General features: G+C 39.0%; 2 long non-coding RNA genes across 9 annotated transcripts in view; one reads left to right on the top strand and one right to left on the bottom strand.

Moving 5' to 3' along the window:
• The window catches only part of LOC149123417 (uncharacterized), a 181423-nt gene that overhangs the window by 106716 nt on the left and 53743 nt on the right, over positions 1–20964 (top strand). The gene's annotated exons all lie outside the window — the stretch shown is intronic.
• LOC127490996 (uncharacterized) overlaps positions 3569–20964 on the bottom strand; it is a 377831-nt gene continuing 360435 nt past the window's right edge. The window contains exons 6-10 of one of the 8 annotated variants that reach the window (XR_016215962.1): positions 15058–15177; positions 14341–14432; positions 14143–14261; positions 6872–6973; positions 3585–4366 (exon numbers count right to left, since the gene is read on the bottom strand). This is a non-coding gene — a long non-coding RNA (uncharacterized LOC127490996). Of the gene's footprint in view, positions 4367–6871; positions 6974–11144; positions 13528–14142; positions 14262–14340; positions 14433–15057; positions 15178–20964 lie in introns of those variants that run through there. The other 7 variants (XR_016215952.1, XR_016215961.1, XR_016215949.1 and 4 more) reach the window with 7 other exon arrangements.

The raw sequence follows: 20964 nt of genomic DNA, 5'->3' as shown, positions 1-20964 counted from the left end.
ACACAATTCTGGCCTCTACATTTTATTAAATATTCATTCAAATATTTAGAAATCAGAGAAGGGTGTTGTGAGTTCATGTACACTTTTGGTCAAAGCAATCATATGAGTAAGGAAGTAAAAAATGGGATATTATTTCAGGGGCTCTTGATAGATCGATTTATAATTTTGAAAGGTTCGGACTTGCCCCAAACAGTAGTTAGAAACGTGCAAGGGGATTCCAATTCAATCCCATCAAGGTGTCATGTACCAATGTCATCTCACTAGTCAAAGTGATCAGTTTCAGTTCACAGTTGATCATAATGATAGGATTAAGAGTCAAAGGGATCACATAAACAAGACTAGTGTCTGCTAATACTAACTGAAAGAATAAAAAAGGAAAGAACAATCCTACATGGGAAGCAGGATACACAGCAGACTCATAGAATGGCAGATGTCCTAAACAGCACTTTGACTCAAAATTATCCCTTAAGGCGTTCGGATCCAGCTAAAAAGCCCATGAGAGTATTTCAGGCATGGAAAGCCAAGACACCTTGGAAAAAAAAAAAAAAAAACCTAAATGAAAGATCTCTGTGAGTGAGATCCCAGCAGACAGAATGGGCCAGAAGGAAGGAGGTACCTTTCTCTTAAGGGAGGAGAGAACTTTCACTTTGACTATAACATTGTCTAAGTAAGATTGGAGTTGGTGAACTCAAAAGGCTTCCATAGCCTTGGCAGCTCATGACAAGAGCCTCGGGTGATTACTGACGCCATAAACAAGAGTGTCAATTGTTAAATCAACAACAGGAGTCACTGTGTACTTACTCCCCATGTAGGATCTCTGTGCTTAATGTGTTGTACAATGTGAATCAGTGCTATAACTAGTACTCAAACAGTATTTTACACTTTGTGTTTCTGTGTGGGTGCAAACTGTTGAAATCTTTACCTAATATATACTAAATTGATCTTCTGTATATAAAGCTAATTGAAAATGAATCTTGATGTGAATGTAATGGGAGAGGGAGCGGGAGATGGGATGGTTGAGGGTGGGAGGGAGGTTATGGGGAGAAAAAGCCACTGTAATCCAAAAGCTGTACTTCAGAAATCTATATTTATTAAATAAAAGTTAAAAAAATTTTGAAAGGTAAAGAGGAATGGGGATGATTTCTGCAAGTTGTGTGTGTGCATACATCTGTCAATTCTCTCACTTCATGACAGTACAAAAATGATAAACCTTAAATTAAAATTTTATGTTGGATCTTGAATTTTAATACTTTTCTGGGACAGGGATATGTTGTATGGCTTTTGTATTGTTAGACAGTGGCAGTGAGCATAGCTCATGACCATGAGGGGGAAATACTTGGTGCTGTGCTGCTCAGGTAGAAAGTTCCATAGGTTAGGCGTATTTAATGCATTTTCGATGTATGATATTTTCCACTTGCCATGGGTTTATTGAGATGTGATCCCCTCATAGGTCAAACAGCAGCATATCCCCAACCCCACTCCCCACGTGTGTGTGTGTGTATGAGTGAATATTTACAGGGATACACACACACACACACACACACACACATATCCCACAAACGAAAGGACTTGCTCTGGCACAGCTTGGTCTGTATCTCAAAGGTTACCTCCAGGACCAGGTTTCATTCTGTGTCTCCTCACTTCTCTGTCCACCATGTTCACTTTAGGGTCAGACAGTAGCTGCAGCAGTTCCTGACTTTATACTTCTGAGCTTCAAATCCCAGGAAAAAGGGTAAGAAATTTCTTTTCTAGAAGGCTCATGAAAGAAAGGTGATAATAATTTGAATTAGCATTTAGTTTGACACTTGCTATGTAAGTAATTTTCTTTTACTAAGTCATTCAGTCTTTACATCTTCCTGTGAGAGGTATACTTAGGTTAATGTTGCTTCAGAAATAATAGAATTGCTACATAGGAGCATTAAATAAGGTCTAAGGTCATATGTCTAACAAGTGGCAAAGTGACAACCCAGGCAGCTGCTCCCCAGGGTGTGAGCACATGATCTCCTGTGTGATCTAGGACACCATATGATCTTCCAGAAGGTCTTTCATATGCCATTGTCTCAGCCAACAATCCCTGAACCAAACCTGTGCTGCTGTCACTTAGGCCTGAGTCCAGTGAGGTATCCTAAAGTTGAGCAGTCCTGTCCTGCCCATATTGCATAGGCTAAAAATGGTGGGTAGGTCCCTGGCCAAGTCCCACTCCAGAGTGATTGGATCTGAAGAGGCTGGATCCCCTGTGGAGGGGGCACTTTGGGGAGGGACTCCATTTGCCACAATGAATGAGGGCTCTATACTACGGTTGGAACTGTCTGACTTGCTGCTGCGTTCTGTCTGTCCCAACCCACATTGCTAAAAGGCTTTCATGCTCCCAGTCACAAAGAACTTTTTTTAAAAAAAAATTTAAAAAACCCACTGGTGCCAGACTTCTGAGGGATGTGTGGCAATAAACCCAAGTGAAGGCTGCCACTCTGAGAAATGAGAGAATCATGTCTTCGCCAAATGCTGCTCGCAGGGGCACAGGAATGACCCCTGTAGCTCTCCAGACCTTTCCACCTTGTCAGCTTAATGAATTTGAGCACCAAAGCCTGCCGGCAACTGTCTGTGCTCAGAGGAAGACAGTGATGTAATCCTGATTAAAATAGTTAATAAGGAATTAATGAGAGGTTAGCCCCTTGTCTTCAATCATTTCCTGGTGAGAAGAAGATTCTTGAGCAGAACTCATTAGGGCTATTCCTTTGTAGCTACTGAAATGACCCTGTTTTGAAATCACTCTGGATGTTCAAGAAGCAAACTCATTGGAAACCATTATTTCCTAATGTTATAAGACTCCATAATGAAAGAAGTTTAGTGTTTTTTTCCTGTTCAATTCAAATATTCCCTCTGTACCTTCAGTGATGCAATAGGTAGAGTGTTTAAGATAAAAAAATAAGACTATCATTAATAAATTCAGATGCTGAACATGAAGACTCTGAGGCAACACTGCAAGCTGGAATTATAGCCCCAACATTTGGGATCTTGGGCAAGTCAATTCTCTAACATTCAGTTTTTGAATATAGAAAATGGGGTAAGTTCTGAGTGTCCTCACCCAAGCCTGATCCATGTGCCTGTGTTGTGAACTGTGGGACTCTGGAGAGCGATGGGGCGGGGACAAGAAATGTAGCTCTGTGAATGCCTGTGATTCTTCTGTTCCTGTTGGGGTCTGTCTTAGGGAAGGGTGGAGGGAGCTTGACCTTGTGTCTTTGTCAATAAACTCATTTACACACACACACACACACACACAAAAGAAAATGGGGCAAGTGGATACTTGCCTTACAGGATTAATATAAGGGTAAAATAAGTAATTTGTAAAAAGTATTTAGAAAATGACTGTTGCACACTATGTGCCAATAAGTGTGCGGTCAAGTTAGGAGTTTGAACTAGTAAAATACTAAGAGAACTTTGTGCTGGGGAATTTGACAAAGTATATGCACCACTGTCTGGTCAGGTTCTATCAGAGTACTTGGAAAAATAGAAACTATATCCAAATTTATATGGAAATTTATCATATGACCAACAATTCATTTTATTTCAGCATAGTTTATTGATTGTGCCATACTGAATTAAAGAGCTGAATAAAAACAAAATAATAGCATCTTAGAATAAATTACAGAGAGGCCGGTGCCGCGGCTCACTTGGCTAATCCTCTGCCTGCGGCGCCAGCACCCCAGGTTCTAGTCCCGGTCAGGGCACCAGATTCTGTCCCGGTTGCTCCTCTTCCAGTCCAGCTCTCTGCTGAGGCCCGGGAAGGCAGTGGAAGATGGCCCAAGTGCTTGGGCCCTGCACTCGCATGGGAGACCAGGAGGAAGCACCTGGCTCCTGGCTTCGGATTGGCGCAGCGCCGGCCATGGAGGCCATTTGGGGGGTAAACCAATGGAAGGAAGACCTTTCTCTCTCTCTCTCACTGTTTAACTCTGTCTTAAAAAAAAAAAAATTACAGGGGAATATTTTCATAGCCTGGGGATGATTGAGCATTCTTCATCTAGGCAGGAATCTCTGATGTCATCATAAAATGGAATACTTGACTATACGAATATCAAAAATATAGCATGACAAATGTATCATTAGTAAGGTCAAAGTGTTGGCTCTATAGAATGTTAACACGAGCTGGCACCATGGCTCAATAGGCTAATCCTCTGCCTGCGGCGCTGGCACACTGGGTTCTAGTCCCGGTCGGGGCACCAGATTCTGTCCCAGTTGCCCCTCTTCCAGGCCAGCTCTCTGCTGTGGCCTGGGAGTGCAGTGGAGGATGGCCCAAGTGCTTGGGCCCTGCACCCCATAGGAGACCAGGAGAAGCACCTGGCTCCTGGCTTCAGATCGGCCACTCTGCCTGTCAAAAAAAAAAAAAAATGTTAACATGAATACTACAGAAAGGACCAGACAGAAGAAAAGGGGTTACTGGTCCTACTGCTCAAGGAACTTCAACTGATAAACTAAAAAAGCAAAGACAAGTAACTCTACCAGGAAATTCAGAGAGGAAGAACAGAGATAAGACAATAAGATTAGAGAAGTACGTTTAACTAAATGTAGGAAAATGAACATTGCAAAATGAATTACTGTGTGTTGAGTTACCACATTTACAATCCAATGTGTGAGACTAGGTTTTTCAGAGGGAAACTGAATTATCATTTTTTTGAGTTATTATATTTGCAATCAAATGTAGTGAGCTTAGTTTTTTTTTTTTTTGTGAGGGGAGATTGATAAGGTGATTGTACACTGTTTCACATTTCTGGTGGGAGAGTAAGTCACTAAAACAATTGGGAAAATTACCTAGAAATATTATTTAAAATTTGAAAATGCTGATATGTTTTGTGCAATAATCTTGGGAAATCTTACCTATAGAAATAAAAACACAAGAAAGTAATGCTAGGTAGGAGAACATTTATTGTAGCTTTGCAGAAGAAAATGGAAAGTGGTTAGAAAATACATAACAAGGTAGTGGTTGAATACATTACAGTGCATATATGCTATTGAACACTATGTAACATAAAATGAGGTAGAGATGCATATTTGTTTGTCAACTCTTTTGCTTCTTTGCTACATTTTCTAAGCCTAAAAAGGGTAGTTTTACTATAATTTGGTTTATATTTTTCTCCATATCGATACTAAGGGAACTGTACCCTGGATGGAAATTCACCTATTAGATTCATATTCTGTGTGGCATGAAATTGCTGTCTGAGACATAGTTGAAGAAGCAAGAGGGATAGAATATTTAAAGCACATCAGCACTAGCATGGAGAAGAACACAGGTAGCATATAAATTATTTACTTAGCATCTTTGCCTCATGATGGATTTTAAGGCATGGCTCCTCCTTTTCAGAGTATGTGTTGGGGGTCCCCTTTGCTAGATCATAGAGGATTTAGGCATACAATCTGGGGCGATTTTCATGACACCATAGTTAATATGGCTGTATGCTGGAACCTGCCAGCTGAGGTCATGACAACCTGCTGCAAATGAAGGTCTTATAGCTTCATCGTAGTGCCTTTTGATGACTGCAAAACAGTTCTTATAACACCTGAGCTAATTCATTTATGCTGTCATTTCTAAGAGTAATTATTAAATACCTGATATCTGTCATACACTATTCTGGGCATTGGTATAGTGAATCACACAGACCAGCTTTGTACTTTCAGGAAGTTTATATTCCAGTTAGGGGCAGGAGTATAAAAACAGATGGAAAAATAAGCGTGTGTGTGTGTGTGTGTGTGTGAAGTTTGTAAAGAAACATAAAACATGTAAGGAAGTGGTGCATTCACATGGGTGTGCTTGTGCAAATGCACACTATTTTATATAGGGTGGTGAGGCAGCATGGTTAAGGAAGTCTCCCCCCCACCCCGCAGATGATATCTCAGCTAGATTCTAGCAGAGAATGTCAACTCTCAGGGGTTCCTCAGAAGACACATTTCAGGAAGAAGTCAAGGGTGAGAGCATTCGAAGGCAGGGCGTATGTGCTATTCACATTCCCAGGAAACTGTCAGTGCTCCCTGAACAGTGGGCATGATGGGGAGAAAGGAAGGAAATACACTCATGGAGGGGACAGATCCTTGAGGCCTCACATCACCAAGATTCTCTGGATACTGGGAGGAGTTTGGTTTCCCCTCTGTTAAATGCCATGGGAGGCTGTGAGCAGGAGGCTGATGCTGTCTGAATGAACATTTGAGCAAGGACTCTGCTGGCTGTTGTGATGAATACACACAGGTGGAAACAGGGAACCACCTAAGAGTGTTTCATTGGCTCAGGGGGACCTTATGGTGGCTTGAACTTTGCAGGCAGTTTGTAGCATTCAGGCTTGGGACATTCTGCTGAAGGCTCAGATGCATGGCAGAAGGAGTGAGGGCTGACACCCCCAGTTTGGGCTGAGCCCCTGGAAGAAAGCCTTCCATAGACATTTGCTGTCTCAGAGGACTCACTCTTCAGGAGCTGGGAGTTCTGCACACTTGACTTTGGGAGAGGTGCTAGGGGAGGTCTGTTAGGTAGTGTCTTGCTCCCCCAGCTCTTGAGGCTGGTCACAAAACTTCTATTTGTACCTCATTTTAGAATTGGACAAAACTGACATCATTTAAAATCCGCTGTCTGATTTCAGAAGGACCTTGTATTGTTTTCTTATCCTAAATCTCTTCTTATTCAGCTCAGGGCCAAGTGTTGACATGGTTTCTCCCATGTGGTGAACCTGTGATTTGAGCCAAACCCTCTCTGCAATGTCGCATGTGAATACCCCAAGCCATTCCCCATGCGCTCAACACTCACAACTTCCCAATGATTTTGCCCATCACACGGAGCAGATAGAAATAGCCAATAGTGTGAACAACCGCAGTAAGGAGCAGAAGGATTTACCGAGATGCCTGGAAGTCATGCTGCTCAGCTCATGGGGTGGACCTGGATCTGCAGCTCCTGAGCATAGCGCTCACATGGTAGGATCCAGGCACTGTGCATCTGCTGACGACAAAGCATTAACAGACAACTGGATTCTTCTTGTTTCCTACCTGCCATGTTGTTAGAACAATGAGTTTCTTTTAAGATAAAACAGGGCTTCCTGGGAAGCTAAATTAAGGGAACTGCTCTTGTGGAATGTGCTGCCTTACTTAATGCCTCACGGAGGACGCTGTGGTAAAGCACTCCAAGCCGGGGCTCACAACTTCCCATTGTCTGGGAAAGGTCAGTGCCTACAGGAAGCAGAACCAAGTGGAAGGACAGGAAACAGCTTGTCTCCCCTGTATGAAGAATGAAGAATGTAAAGTTGCTGCTCCTCCCCCTTCAGAGGAGGCTGATCAGAGAGGGAGCTTCCCTGAGAGAGCAAGACACCCTCCTTTTCAGGGAATCACTGCTGTATGTCTGCAGAGAGCTCTGGCGGCTAGGAGGCACCTGGGAAGGCGCTGCTGTCTTTCATCCCGGCTGCTTTGCACTGCCCCCAGCCTGCTGCGGGAGCTGTAGCTGGCTGGCTTTGCTCAGAGGGGCTTTGCAGCCCTGTCTGCTTAATTTCCGGTGGACCCTGAGTGCCCAGGAGAGCACATGTTTTGCTTGTGATGTTGGTAATGAACCGCCGCTGGGAACAAATTAATGAGTGTGTCAGAAACTGTGGTGGAACTGCATTATGATTCATAAATACCACAATGAAAATGCCAGTTAAGCTCTGGTACAAATACATACAGACTCAGAAGAAGCAGCCTCTCTTTTCTTCTAATGAGAGAAGAATTTAAAATAACATCATTCTGCCCCTGGCAGCATTGCCAGGGGAGAATGTCTTAGCAGATTTTTTTTTTTTAATTCATATGTATTACACAGAAAAGATAGTGGAGTTTAATTTTACTTTTTATATTTATATGCACACATACTATGCTTTGAAATACATACAGCGTATATTAGCATGTATGACTATAAAATAGACAGTAGTGCAAACAGTATCAACTTTTTGGGTGCTGTACCATGTTTCCAACTTTCCCTCTTTCTGTTAACTATCATGTGTTTACATAGACTTTCATTAATTGTATTCTTTAATAATCAGAGTTTTGAATTTGGGTTCAGAAAATAAAATTCAACAACAACAACAAAAACCCACAGTGGTCCACAGAGACCTATAACTTTAAAATTCATGGTGCAACTGGGTAGAATGCATGGGACAGAGAAACTTGCATTTTCCTCAAAAATGCAGTAAGGTTGCAATGGGAATACATCTAAGTATCTGAGTTGGTGACTCCTGATAGACAGGAGGATGCTCATGTTTGTGGTTGCTGGGAAGAAGCCCACACTGCGGTTCCTTGGGACTTCAATTTTCCAGTATAGTACTGAGGTTGATGTAGAGAGGGTTGGAAAATAAGGAAGCAACCTGTGTTGTAAGGGTCCAGAATTTTCCTTTATAATCAGAGGTTCTCTTTTATTTGTTTCACTTATTAGGCTCCAGGTAAGTTTTCATTTCATTAAAGTGTGTTATGAATTAAAGCTAGGAAATGGTCAGTTACTCATTCTGGGAACTACTAAGACTTGACTTTACCTATTAAGTCCAGCTATGTGTTAGCTATTAGATTGGGGGCACATGTAACTTCTTGCAGCTGCTGTTTCTTTCTGAGAAAATAATACTACCTATTTTCTTGGTTTTCATGAGGGTTAGAGATAGTGAATTAAAATGCCTTGTTCTTAATTGATTTTCACAAAAGTATGATTATTACAACAGATTCTGGCTGGTAACTAGTCATAGATTTAAGTTGTTTGTTTTCTTCCTCTGACAACTATAGAGCACGAAGCCTCCTTCCTCTGATGTCAAGGCTAAAAGAAGGTAATTTTGCCTTGACTCAGAGAATCTATTTTAGCTAATCACAATCTCAAATGTTAAATAGAGTTTCAGAAAGGAGAACAAAACTTGTTCATAAGTATTGCTTATTTGTCACAAGTGACCAATTTGAATTTAGAACAATTGTGGGAAATGGTCTACACAGACTTGAAGCAATAATTTAACAGTTCTTTTTACCACCTCATTTTCAGTTGTATAACCCTAAATTGCACTTTACTAGCTTTGTAACATTACAACTTGTGGATTTCCACCCAAAACAATATGCAGAAGAAAAACCACAATGATTGAATCAGAATTGGATTTAAAAGTCAGATCAACTTTTGAGGAGTAAAGGTACATGAGTGTGAGACCCCGTTCAGTTCGATTGTCCCTAACTTCAGTAGCTGGGTTACTAGTATGGCTCATGTCAAGGGTCTCCTCTACCTGCATCCCTCCAGTCTTAATGGTGCATTTTTTTCTCTATTTCTTATTAACATATTGACTTCTTATTGATGAAATTTTTCTTTTTAAAGAGATTTAGGAAAGTAGTCAATGGATTGCTCAGTGGTCAATACCATGCAAAGATGACAAGAAGGTATTAGTGTCTTGAAAGGCATATGAAATTTGTGTGTGTGTATGTATATATATATATATATATATATAGGAAATTATAAATCTAAATTTAAATATATTGGAAATTCCAGGAGAAAATCCAAACTGAATGATACTGCTCAAGGGAAAATGAGAGATTTGCTCCTTCCCTCAAACCTCTACATTTTTCCCTCTGAATTTGGGCAGCTTTTGGGAATTCTGTTACTCCAATAGAACTATGCCATATTTATATTATGTAGTTCAAAAATCAGAGGAGATGAGATATTGTGTGACCTTTTCAAACTTATGGATCCTGTCTCATATAGGCAAATGATCTTGAATACACTACTCACAAAGTGTCAGTGAATGTTACCTTTTTGCATAACCAAGTATGCCTAGAGATGGGACACCCATTTTGCTCATTTATAGCAGAAAAGTCAGTGTTATAGATCAAAATGGCTTCTGTGCAGTACAGAAATTCATCCTTGAAGGGCAGTGAATAAAGGTTTATGAAAGGACTTTTATGAATCATTCTGCACAGAATTAGAAAAGTTTTGAGGATTCACTCACATTCACAGTCACCAGAACTTTCAGAAATGCTTGCTGACTGTTCAGGATCATCCTAACACAGTTGGAGTGTGTCATCCAGCCAACATATGTTCTAAACCTAAGGTTTTCAAATAGCTTCTTTGTGTGGTGCCTGAAATGAAACTAAGTGGAGAGGCAATGGTAAGTTACTGGGCAGACAGCAGTGATTTGTAGGTGGCTGCAGGAATCTCGGGGTGAGCCCTGGCCTCTCTGTAGACTTCTGATCAGCTCCAGTAGGAGGGCAGTTTGCTTGTTTTACTTTCCTAAACTCCTTTGCAGTGGTACTCATTTTCTAGGGACACAATTTTAGTGATGATCAATATCATTCATTGGCGGGAGACCATTAGAAGCTGACATCAATTGAAATAGTATCTTGATTTGTCTTCTCCTAGAATTCATAGGAAACACTGAGGCGTGAGAGAAAAGAAACAGACAAAGCATATTTTTCAGTTATTAGGTAAATCACCACGCTAGACAACTAAAGCTCAATCTCTTTGGGAAGGTTTGTGAAAAGATGTAGAATATGCCTCAGAGTTAACCTACATGGGAGGCAAGGAGAACCAGGGCAAAAGGGACAAATAGGAGGCAGTGGGAGGGTCTGCTATAGATAGTGATACTGTGATGAAGGATCTGACTTTAAAAAAGTGCTCTAGATATTGAGATGAGTCTGGGAATGGCAGAAGGATATCCTGCAGATGGTAAGATGAAGCAGAGGGGGCCAAAAAAGCAAAATAAACAAGTAGGCATCTCATACTCCTTATTAAAAAAACATAGATCAGGGTCCTAGATTCATTAGTCTCATTGACTGAGGCATTCCTTACATCATTCTTAAGACTGGACCAGTGATTCTGGTTGAAGGTCACTCCTTAGCAAGGCTTGATATTAGCATGGAGATGGTGTATTAGAGTGGGTTAGAGAACACACTGGCTTCACAGAATTAATTTAAATCCCATTGTGGCTACCTGCTGTCCATGAGAGCTTTTATAGGTTATTTACAACTTTTATGTCCCATTCATTCATCTATAAAATGGACAAAATAATACCTCCTAAGGTTGTTGTAAAACTAAATAATTCACATACAGTGCCTAAGATCTGCCACACGCTAAGCAACAATAAATGCCTCTTGCTGTAGTCAACAAGAGATGTTAAAAAAAAAAAAAGCCGAGATCATTTAAATTTAACAATGTTTACTTAAGAATAAGGTTCTAGAACAAAGGAGGACTCCAGATCAGAACCGGTTCAGAATGTCTCATTCTACCACATATGCAGGAAAGGAAGTGACATATACAAACGATCTGATTGGCTGCAGCCAGCATTTACTTATAGGATCATGTTTTAGCAGTTTTCCACTTCAGATTGACTTGAAGTTCAGCTGCTGTGATTAGCTAGGACTCAATTTCATGGTTACAAGAGTAGATTTCTAAAGTAAGTTACAAGCCAGGGCACGGTGTGTTGTGTGTGGAAGCTGCTTTAGGCCGTATTTATTGTTCAGTATGGATGCTGGTGTAAACCAAATTTAATTAAGCTCAACAAGTTCCTACTGTGTGTTAATAGAAGTATCTGAATCATGTAGCTGGAAATTTTCCCGAGTATTTCTGAAATGATGCCTTATTAAATTACTTAACCTATATACAACATGTAAAGAAATACTTTAAAATAACACATCCAAATAAGTAAGTATAATTTTAAGCACTAAGGATAGATCTATTATTCATTATATGCAACAACTTTCTAAACTTTCACATTGTCTTAATGACTATGGAGGCATTCTTCAGATGGATTCTACTGTAAGGAATTTACATTCATATGTCAGCATTTTCAAAGCTTTTAGCTTTAGCTTTATATCTTGACAACTTGTTTTATACTTGCATTCTCTGCAAACATTTCATATTATAATTGGTATGGAAAACAATGCCACTTTCTTCTTAATTAAGACACCTTTTTGGAAGTTTCTAACTGGCTATAGTCATTATAATCCTGTAACATTACAACATAGCAACTGCATTTCAGAATGTTAATTGTGTGAAAAAGGTCATATTTAGTAATTTTTTACTTAGATTTTTAGTAACTTTTTTCCCTACCGTTCTGATGCTATTTAACTAGATAGGCAAAATACATGAGTAGGGATTTCGGAGATGACAATGGTTATGAAATAAGTGTAAGCTTTGTGCCAGAGTCCACAAGACAGAGTAAGCAGACAGTCTCCTCAGAGTAGAAAATGAAAACTGAGCATATAGGCCATTTTTGCAGTTTCAGGTAGAGTCCTTTCCAAATGTGAAAGCGTCCCGACAAAGGAAAAGACATTTTGTCTGAAATCAGAACCTTAAGCAATAACTGCTGACTCTTTTTCCATTATGTTACAGGATTCTTGGCCAGGATAGTGGCAAGAGTGAAGGGAGGAGGAAGACAAGACAGGTTTAAGATATGTTAGCTTCTTTATCTCTTAATGGATAGACTAAAATTTGATTTAAATTACAAGCAAAATTGCATTAGCTGAGTTCAGCAGAACTCCTGAGAGACAGTTATCAGCCATTCCTAATCACTTCCCAAGTGATCCCTTGGCCAGACTGTCAGCAGTCAGCTGCTTTCCAGCCTTTCTGGAGTTGGTGGCCAGAGGACCTGGGAGAGAACCCAACAATGGTTAGCCAGTCTCACTCATGTACTCATGCTCAACGAAGGCATGGATGGCTGGTTCTAAATGCTCATTTCAACTTGTTGGGAAAATGCAGCTCACAATTACAGTTTTCAAAGTGCCATTTTCTACCCTGGCAAAACACATTTCTCATCTTTTTCCTGTTTAATAATTCAGAAATTGATTTGAATATTTCCTGAATGCCTCTCGGTGCATTACAGGTGTTATAGTGACAGCATTTGAAGGTCTATCCTGCATGGCCAATTCTAAATCCAGATGGTCATATACATTTAATTAAATATGATTACCCCTTTTACTAGGAATACCATATGCTTGATATTTTTGATTTTTAAAATTCCTACTATGTGCAAATAATTTCTATTGTGGGTGCTGAGAATGCATATGAGGTACAATATACAACCCATACACATAGAAACACACATAATATAGATACTTAGGTAAGTCCATCCTAACAATGGATTTATAGATTTTGTGAAATGGTGATTATAACTGAAGCTTGCAGAAATGAGAGTACTTAATGTTGGGTGGATTGTAAGATGTAAGTACTGAATGTGAAATTTTAATATGATGATATGCAAAATATGAGTTATAGAGCTCAACTAGTTCAACCAAAGTGTTACTATTATGATGTAGTGGAAAATCAAAAAATTACAGGTGAACAAAATTTGATCTGAGTTTATAGGTTTTTTGATGTCTCACCAAATATGTGTGAAGCCTAGAGTTATACAGTTGGTGTAACACTGAATTTTCAGGTTGAATCAGCAGATTACTCATCAAATGATAAATACCAATCCTTAGGTTGCAGATGATAACTGAAGCATTTTGACATGAGATCTTCTCTCTGCCCTCCATCATTCTCTTCATTCCAAACTTTAGAACTGATGCAACTCTAGGCTAGTGGAGTAAGCCCACATGTCAGAGTTTTGGCAATGAAATGGCTATAACTATGCTGGAACAGATTAATTTTTGGGGAAAAAAGAACCTCTGCTATTTTTCCCATCACTTGCATTGAAATAAGAAGAAAAGCACACCCCAGAGTTTCCCCTGTTTGTTACAGGTGGTAAAAACCTGGTGAGGAATCCCAATCTGATTCTCTCCCTCTGAATTCCCTGTGATTCTGCCTATTTGGAGAATCAGAGTTGTCTCTCTATTTAGCCCTGGCTCAAGATGCTTCAAGATATCCTGTGTCTATGTATTGAAGTCCAGCTTTTCTGTTTTGTCTTTTGAGGTTACTCTTTTAAGCGGATCCCATCAGATTCCCCTTCTGCCACCATCATGTCTATGACAAACTTCTACTTCTTCCTTCACGATTTGATTCCATGTCTGTCTCCACTTTCAGATTGTGAAGATATTGAAGGCAAATAAAAGGTGTTTTTAATTATCTGATCTCCAGTGCCTTGTAAGCACAATTCCTCAAGATGGGTATTCCAAGGATGCTTATCAAAGGAAGCAGGAATACAGGAAGATAGTTATTTAAAACATTGGCACTTGGGAATCTTGAAGACTTACCAGCGCTGGTAGTAACAAAAGTTTTCACATTCCTTCCTTCCTTCTCTTCCTTCCCTTCCAAGACTGTGGATCTTTCTGACACAGCATTCACTGACAATGCCCAGATGTGAACCCTAGAACTAATAGCAGCACTGGATTAAAAAGGGGAAGAAATCCCATCTCATTTCTGCACTCTTTAGTCTCTCTGAAACATCTAACCTGAAGCCTTTACTTTTCAATGGAGAATTGGAAGAGCTGTCTCTGAAAACCCTGTCTTGCACTGTTTGCTTGGGAGAATCAGGATTCCATGCCTATTGGAAGAATAAGAGGTAACAATTTGAAAACCTATATGTTAAGAATAAATTTTTTTCACCTCTAGTTTATAATTTGCAGTCTAAATCATAGGATTCACTCTGGTTGAAACTTCAGTTTTACAAATTATATTTTCACATTACTTTAAGAAAGCAGCTTGGCATGTTTCTATAGGACATAGCAATCTCTAACATTATAGTAATATTTGTGTAGATATAAATTAAAGGTATAATTACGTGCTGAGGCAACTACTGCAAATACTAAGAACATATGGGGCCAGGACCCTGCAATTTATTATATATATCGTTGGACCATTTGGATTTTATTCCATAATTTAAGCATCAAGAAAGCAGCTTCCCAATTTCATCACAAGGTTTTTAGGGAAGCTCTAAAAGCTCTAACAGTAAACAATCTGGCAGGATACAAAAAAATCCTGGTGTAAAAGTGATAGTGGTAACATTAGGGGTTGCATTTCCCATCAAGAGCTTAGAATAGAGTAACTCAAACTGTCAAAAGTAGGTGTCAATAGTAAACATATAACAAGTATATACCATGAAAAGAATTAAAAATAGGAAAGTATTGCTTTGAGCTTAATTTCATCATGAATATACAGTGAACATTTACCTACAAACAGCTCCACAATGCCATAAGGGGCAAGCACAGTGTTCCTGTGGGTCTCAAATGATTCTTAGCTTTGGAAACCATTTGTATTGCAATCTTCCTCTCAGAAACTAATAGGTAAAGCTGGGGAAAAAAAAACACCCCAGTTAAACACTCTAGTAAAACAAGAATAGTCATCCTTTCCTTTCCCCTGCCTTTTGTGGTCATCTCTGAGTTACCAGGACTTTGCTAGATTACAAGTTTAACCCTATTATAGGAAACATTTGCCTTTTCCTTGTTTTTAAGATGTATTCTTTCTAACTCTTCTATTAATGAGGTAGGATACATGTTTAAATATAGAATAAACTCCCAAAGGTGACATGTCATTTTAAAATGGCATAAGTGTTTTTTAATTTTATACATTTTTAAGAGTTGCATAGAGGTTTTTGCAACTTGCACTGTTACTCGGAATGAAAAAAACTGACTTTCTACAAAATGATACCCATAAAGTATGTTTTCAAACTTTGTTGAGTAATCCTCCAAACTGAAATGTCACCTTCACAGAATATTTAATTTACTTTGGTTCTTTTGTTATTTGGGTATCTCATTTTTAAAATTACTGTGCCTATATAATAAGTTTAACTACTGGGCTGGCATGGTGGTGCAGCATGTTAAGCCATGGCCTGCAGAGCATGTGGGCTCCAATTCAAGTCCTGGCTGCTCTATTTCCAATCTAGCTCCCTGCTAACATACCTGGAAAGGCACCAGAAGATGGGCCAAGTTCCTAGACATCTGTACACACATGAGAGACCCAGAAAAAGCTCTTGACTCTTGGCTTTGGCCTGGCCCAGTCCCAATTGTTGGGGCCATCTGGAGTGAACCAGACGATGGAAGATCTCTGTCTGTCCTTCTCCCTGCCTTTCAAATAAGCAAATAAATCTTAAATAAGTTTGATTATTTGCTTGTTCTTATTCTCCTTTCTATTGTTCTTCTTTAATATTCAAAATTACTTCTTAAAAAAGTATTATGTGAAAGGCAGAGTCACACACACACACACACACACACAGAAAGAAAGAGAGAAAGAGAATCTTCTACCTACTGGTTCATGTCCAAAATGACGGCAACAGCCACAGCTCGGTCAGTCTAAATCCGAGAGCCAGGAACTCCACTGAAATCTCCTACCTGGGCAATAGAGGCCAAAGCAGTTGTACCATCATCTTTTGCTTTCCCAAGCACATCAGTAGGGAGATTTTTTTTTAATTTTTTGATTAATTAATTTTTTTTTTTTTGACAGGCAGAGTGGACAGTGAGAGAGAGAGAGAGAGAGAGAAAGGTCTACCTTTTTCTGTTGGTCCACCCTCCAATGGCTGCTGTGGCTGGTGCACCGCACTGATCCAAAGCCAGGAGCCAAGTGCTTCTTCTGGTCTCCCATGGGGTGCAGGGCCCAAGGACTTGGGCCATCCTCCACTGCATAGCAGAGAACTAGACAGGAAGAGGAGCGACCAGGACAGAATCCGGCGCCCCAACCGGGACTAGAACCTGGTGTGCCGGCACCGCAGGCGGAGGATTAGCCTAGTGAGCCACAGTGCCAGCCAGTAGGGAGATTGATCAGAAGCAGGGTAGCCAGGACTTGAGCCATCACTCTTGTATGGGATGCTGATGTTGCAATCCATGGCATAACCCATGGTTCCACAACACCAGCCCCTCAAATAATTTTTGATAATTTTCCATGTGAACTTTCAAGAGAATTTATCTACTTCCATATACATTATTATTGGTCCATTTATTTGTAGCTTAATTTATAGCTTACCCAGGAGAGCTTAGTATCTTTATGATATCAAAAATGAGAATTTTTGCATCTTTTTTTGTGTTTTGCATAGTAACTTTATAGATTATGCATATTTCTGTTAAGTTTACTTATGTACCTTTTTTCAGTTTTTGATAATTTGAATATATAAAGGCTATTGATTTCTGTTTATAACTTTTGTGCCCAAGTACATTCTGAATTTTTAAATTGTCTATGATAGCTTTGATTTGGATTCTTTAAACTTTCAACTTTCCATATAAATATTCATGTCATTTTATTTCTTAGTTTGTCATTATAATTTTATCTTAATTACGGTAGTTGATATTTCTGAAGCAATAGAATATGATGGAGATAGCAGGTTCCTTGCTTTATTCCCGGCAATAAAGAGAATTCTTTTAGTCTATCTCCAATAAATCAAGTGCTGATTTTGGGTTGTGGTCATTCATATTTAAGAGCATTATTTTATTCTTACTTGATGGTGTTTTTCTAAACCAAGTGGATTTTGATTCTTGCATATCAATGATTAATAGGTTATAAATAGCTTATGAATTGTACATATCTCTTTATACATATTTTATATATCTATACAATTGTACATATCTCTTTATATTTATAAACAGATATACACACATGAGTTTTTACATATATATCATGTCTTTTAGCATACAGTGATGCACGCTCACTTTTTATGGTAAATTATGTTAATACGTTGGCTAATATTGACACCTTCTTGAATTTTTATATTGCTTCTCATCTTGTGTTTCTAGGTTACTGTTTTGTATGCTGCTGTCCTTTGCCTGGTAATATGTTGTTGGGATTTTGGCATCCCTTCATCTGATGGGATGTATTTGCAGTTTGGGGTTGTATTAAATTTCTCTGGTTTTGTTAATATAATACTATTTTCAGAGAGACATTCAGTGTTTTTTTTTTTCATCTGTTTTGACTAATCTAAATAATAAACATTACAGTTACCTTTTCTTTAAAAATTTACTTGAAATCCACTGGGAATTCATTTATGTTTGATATTTTGGAGGAAGGCAGTTCTTTGAAACATTTTTTCCCCCTGTGGCAATTGGTTTTCTCGGACTATCTTTTCTGGAATTGATTCTGGTCAAGTTTTGCTCAGCAGTGGACATTGAAAATCAGTTAACTACACAGAAATCATGTTTTGGGAAGTGTGGTTGACAGCTATTTGGACACTTTATATTTTCTTGGTGAGCTTTTTTTAGAGTTGAAGATATAAAAAATGTAAACTCAAATCATGTTCCACAGAATTGCTAAAACAAGCATGGGAAAGTATTGTGACGGTGAATATGCTATTCTCTGCTAATAACAGAACTTGACAGGAAGACATGAGTGACAGGAAAAGATAGGGAAGGTTTTCAGACATAGAAAGCCACTACGGTGTTGCTTATATCACAAAAAAAAAAAAAAAAAAAAAAAAGAAGTCTTGTCCATAAGAAAGTTATTTGTGAGAAACCAGTACCCCTACCTTACTCATTTAAGGATCTTACTAACTTAAGGATCATTAATTTCTAGATTTTCTTCACAAAGCAAGGGTACATCTCAATAAATACAACTGGTATTAACAAATTCACAGGAAATTCATACTATTAAAAAAGAGCTATGCAGGAATGCCAAAATAATTTGTCACCCAAACAAACTTATCTTTCAACTCCATTTTGCATAAACTTTTTGAAGTTCCTGCTGCTTATCTTAAATCTTGGGCTTTTACTGTTGATTCTTTTGTTGTTGTTTAAAGTTTTGCTGTGCAGTCCTAGAATTGATAGTTAACTAGGCAACAGGAATGAGAAGGGAGAAGGCAAAGAAGATGAGTCACTTTTAAAATATTTTCATTTTATTTGAAAGGTAGAAAGAAACAGATGCTGGCAACTTTTGGATCTAGGCAGGACCCCAAAAATCCATCCAGGTCTACCACATGGGTGGCAGTCACCCAAGTACATGAGACACAACCTGCTGTCTTATGGTAAGCATTAGCAGGAAGCTGGTATGGGAAGCAGAACCAGGATTCCAACCTGGGCACTCTAATATGGGAAGATGGTGTACCAAATGGGGTCTGAACTATTGAACCAAATGCCTACCCCAAGAGACATAAATCATATTACGTGTATGATATAAAACTTTACATTTGCTATGCCATTTAATTTCTACCACTTAAGTTTCACAAAGTGAAGTTAATGGCTTTCCTAAAGTCACATCATTAATACATAACAGAGCTGCACATGGACTTATGTTCTTTATTCTCTACTCTCCTATAACTTGGCTGACAACATGAATAACTGCAAAGAAAGAAAAATGCAGTTGGTAGACTAAAATATCAATGACCCCGAGCAAAGGGGTTAAGAAAATTCCATGGGCAACAAAGCTGAGGTCATCAAATTTTTCCTCTTAGACAATTACTTTAACTCCTCTTTTATTGAGCCTTTTATCACATCAGGGGGAAAACAACTTTCTTACTAGTTTCTATTTTAAAGTTGTCAGGCACATTAAAAAGGAAAGCAAGAAAATGGCAACTTTGTTTGCAGCAACTTTCTGGTCAGAGAGGTAATTTTCTAGGTTGGCAGTTAGCACTTGAGCACAGAAGCTGCTATTTTGGTCTGACCTGAACATCAGCCCACCATCCCTAAGAAATTGGCAGGCACCACTCAGAAGACTTTCCCGTGAAAAGACAGGCATTCACAGCAGTGTACAGGAGGCATTTAATCCAGGTGAATTCAGGAACTAAATTCAACATTAGAACAATTCTTACCAGTACCACACTATCCAGACTCCACTGAACTAAAGCAACATCAATGTTCAGCTTTCTTAATTAGTTCACACACTCCTTAGTAATTTTCTTTAAACTCAGATTTTACTCTAAAAGTGATCCAACAGTGTTTTATGGACAACAACATCCCCTTTAAGATATTGTAACTGACATTTCAAAAGTAAAAAAAATGGGGGTGGTGGTGGTAGGTATGTGGCCTCATTGGTTAAGCTATCAGGATACCTTTGTCTCACATCAGAGACGTGAGTTTGAGCCCTGACTGCAGCTCCTGATGACAGCTTTCTGCTAATGCAGACCCTGGGAGGTAGCAGTGATGGTTCAAGTGGGAAGACATGGCCTGAATCCCTGACTCCTGTCTTTGGTCTGGCCCAGTCATGGTAGTGTTAGGAAACTGGCACAGTTTTAGCCAGGTGGCCCCACGGCCCAGCTATCTGAGCCAGGCTCCACCCCCATCCTAATGGGATTCCATGCTCCTGCTTCCCTGCCCGCCCTCAGGCAAAGTTTTAAAAGGGCCTGTTCCTGAACTTGTGCTCTCTTGGTTCTCCTCTCTGCTCTCTCCTTTCTTGGCTCCTCTCATCTCTCCCTTCACCGCTCCTTCACGCCGGTCTATTGGGTGTTCCCCAATAAACTCTCTTATTCCGGCATTCGGTGTGTTTTGTGATGGCTAACATTAATATATAACAGTAGTTGCGGGCATTTGGGGAGCAAAGTGGCAGACAAGAGCTCTGTTTCACACTCTGTATTTCCCTGTGTCTCTATTAGAGAAAAATTTAAAATGTATTTAGGAAGTGTGGGGTACTACACATATCTCTCGGTTATCTACACTGTGCATTCACATATTACATATACTGAGAATTTCTGAAATAAATTTGCTTTACATAATCCAACGTTTAAAAAAATTTGACCAATAGTTTTACTGATGGAATAGCAATAATTTTCATGCTGATTTATGTTGTGTATAAATTTTTGTTCTAAAATGGGGTTTGGCAAACTATAGTCTCCGGACCTAGAATACTCACAGTCTCTTAGTCCACCCCAGAGCTAAGATTGTTTCCTATTATCCTATAGGTTGAGGGAAAATAAAAAACAAGAAAAGGAAAACAGGGAGAATGTAAATTACATGCAGTGAAACCCTAAATATGACTCAAATCCTTGATTTTTTTATTCCCTGATTTTTCTCAGAAAATATTTTTGTACTATTAATCTAAACCAAATATAATGTGTTTTAAGTTAATCAAAATATGAGAGAACTTTAAAAAGATCATGGAAAATGGAATTAAAAGGTAAGTCTGTCTTGATACAAAGATATTTTAAAATCTCTAAAGTTTTTCCGTAA

The sequence above is a fragment of the Oryctolagus cuniculus genome, chromosome 11, assembly GCF_051225735.1.
Source record: "Oryctolagus cuniculus isolate XC-2025 breed Fujian yellow rabbit chromosome 11, ASM5122573v1, whole genome shotgun sequence".
In the NCBI taxonomy this organism is placed as follows: Eukaryota; Metazoa; Chordata; class Mammalia; order Lagomorpha; family Leporidae; genus Oryctolagus; species Oryctolagus cuniculus.
The sequence above is the reverse complement of the archived record's forward strand: the minus strand, read 5'-3'. Positions and strand labels throughout refer to the sequence as shown.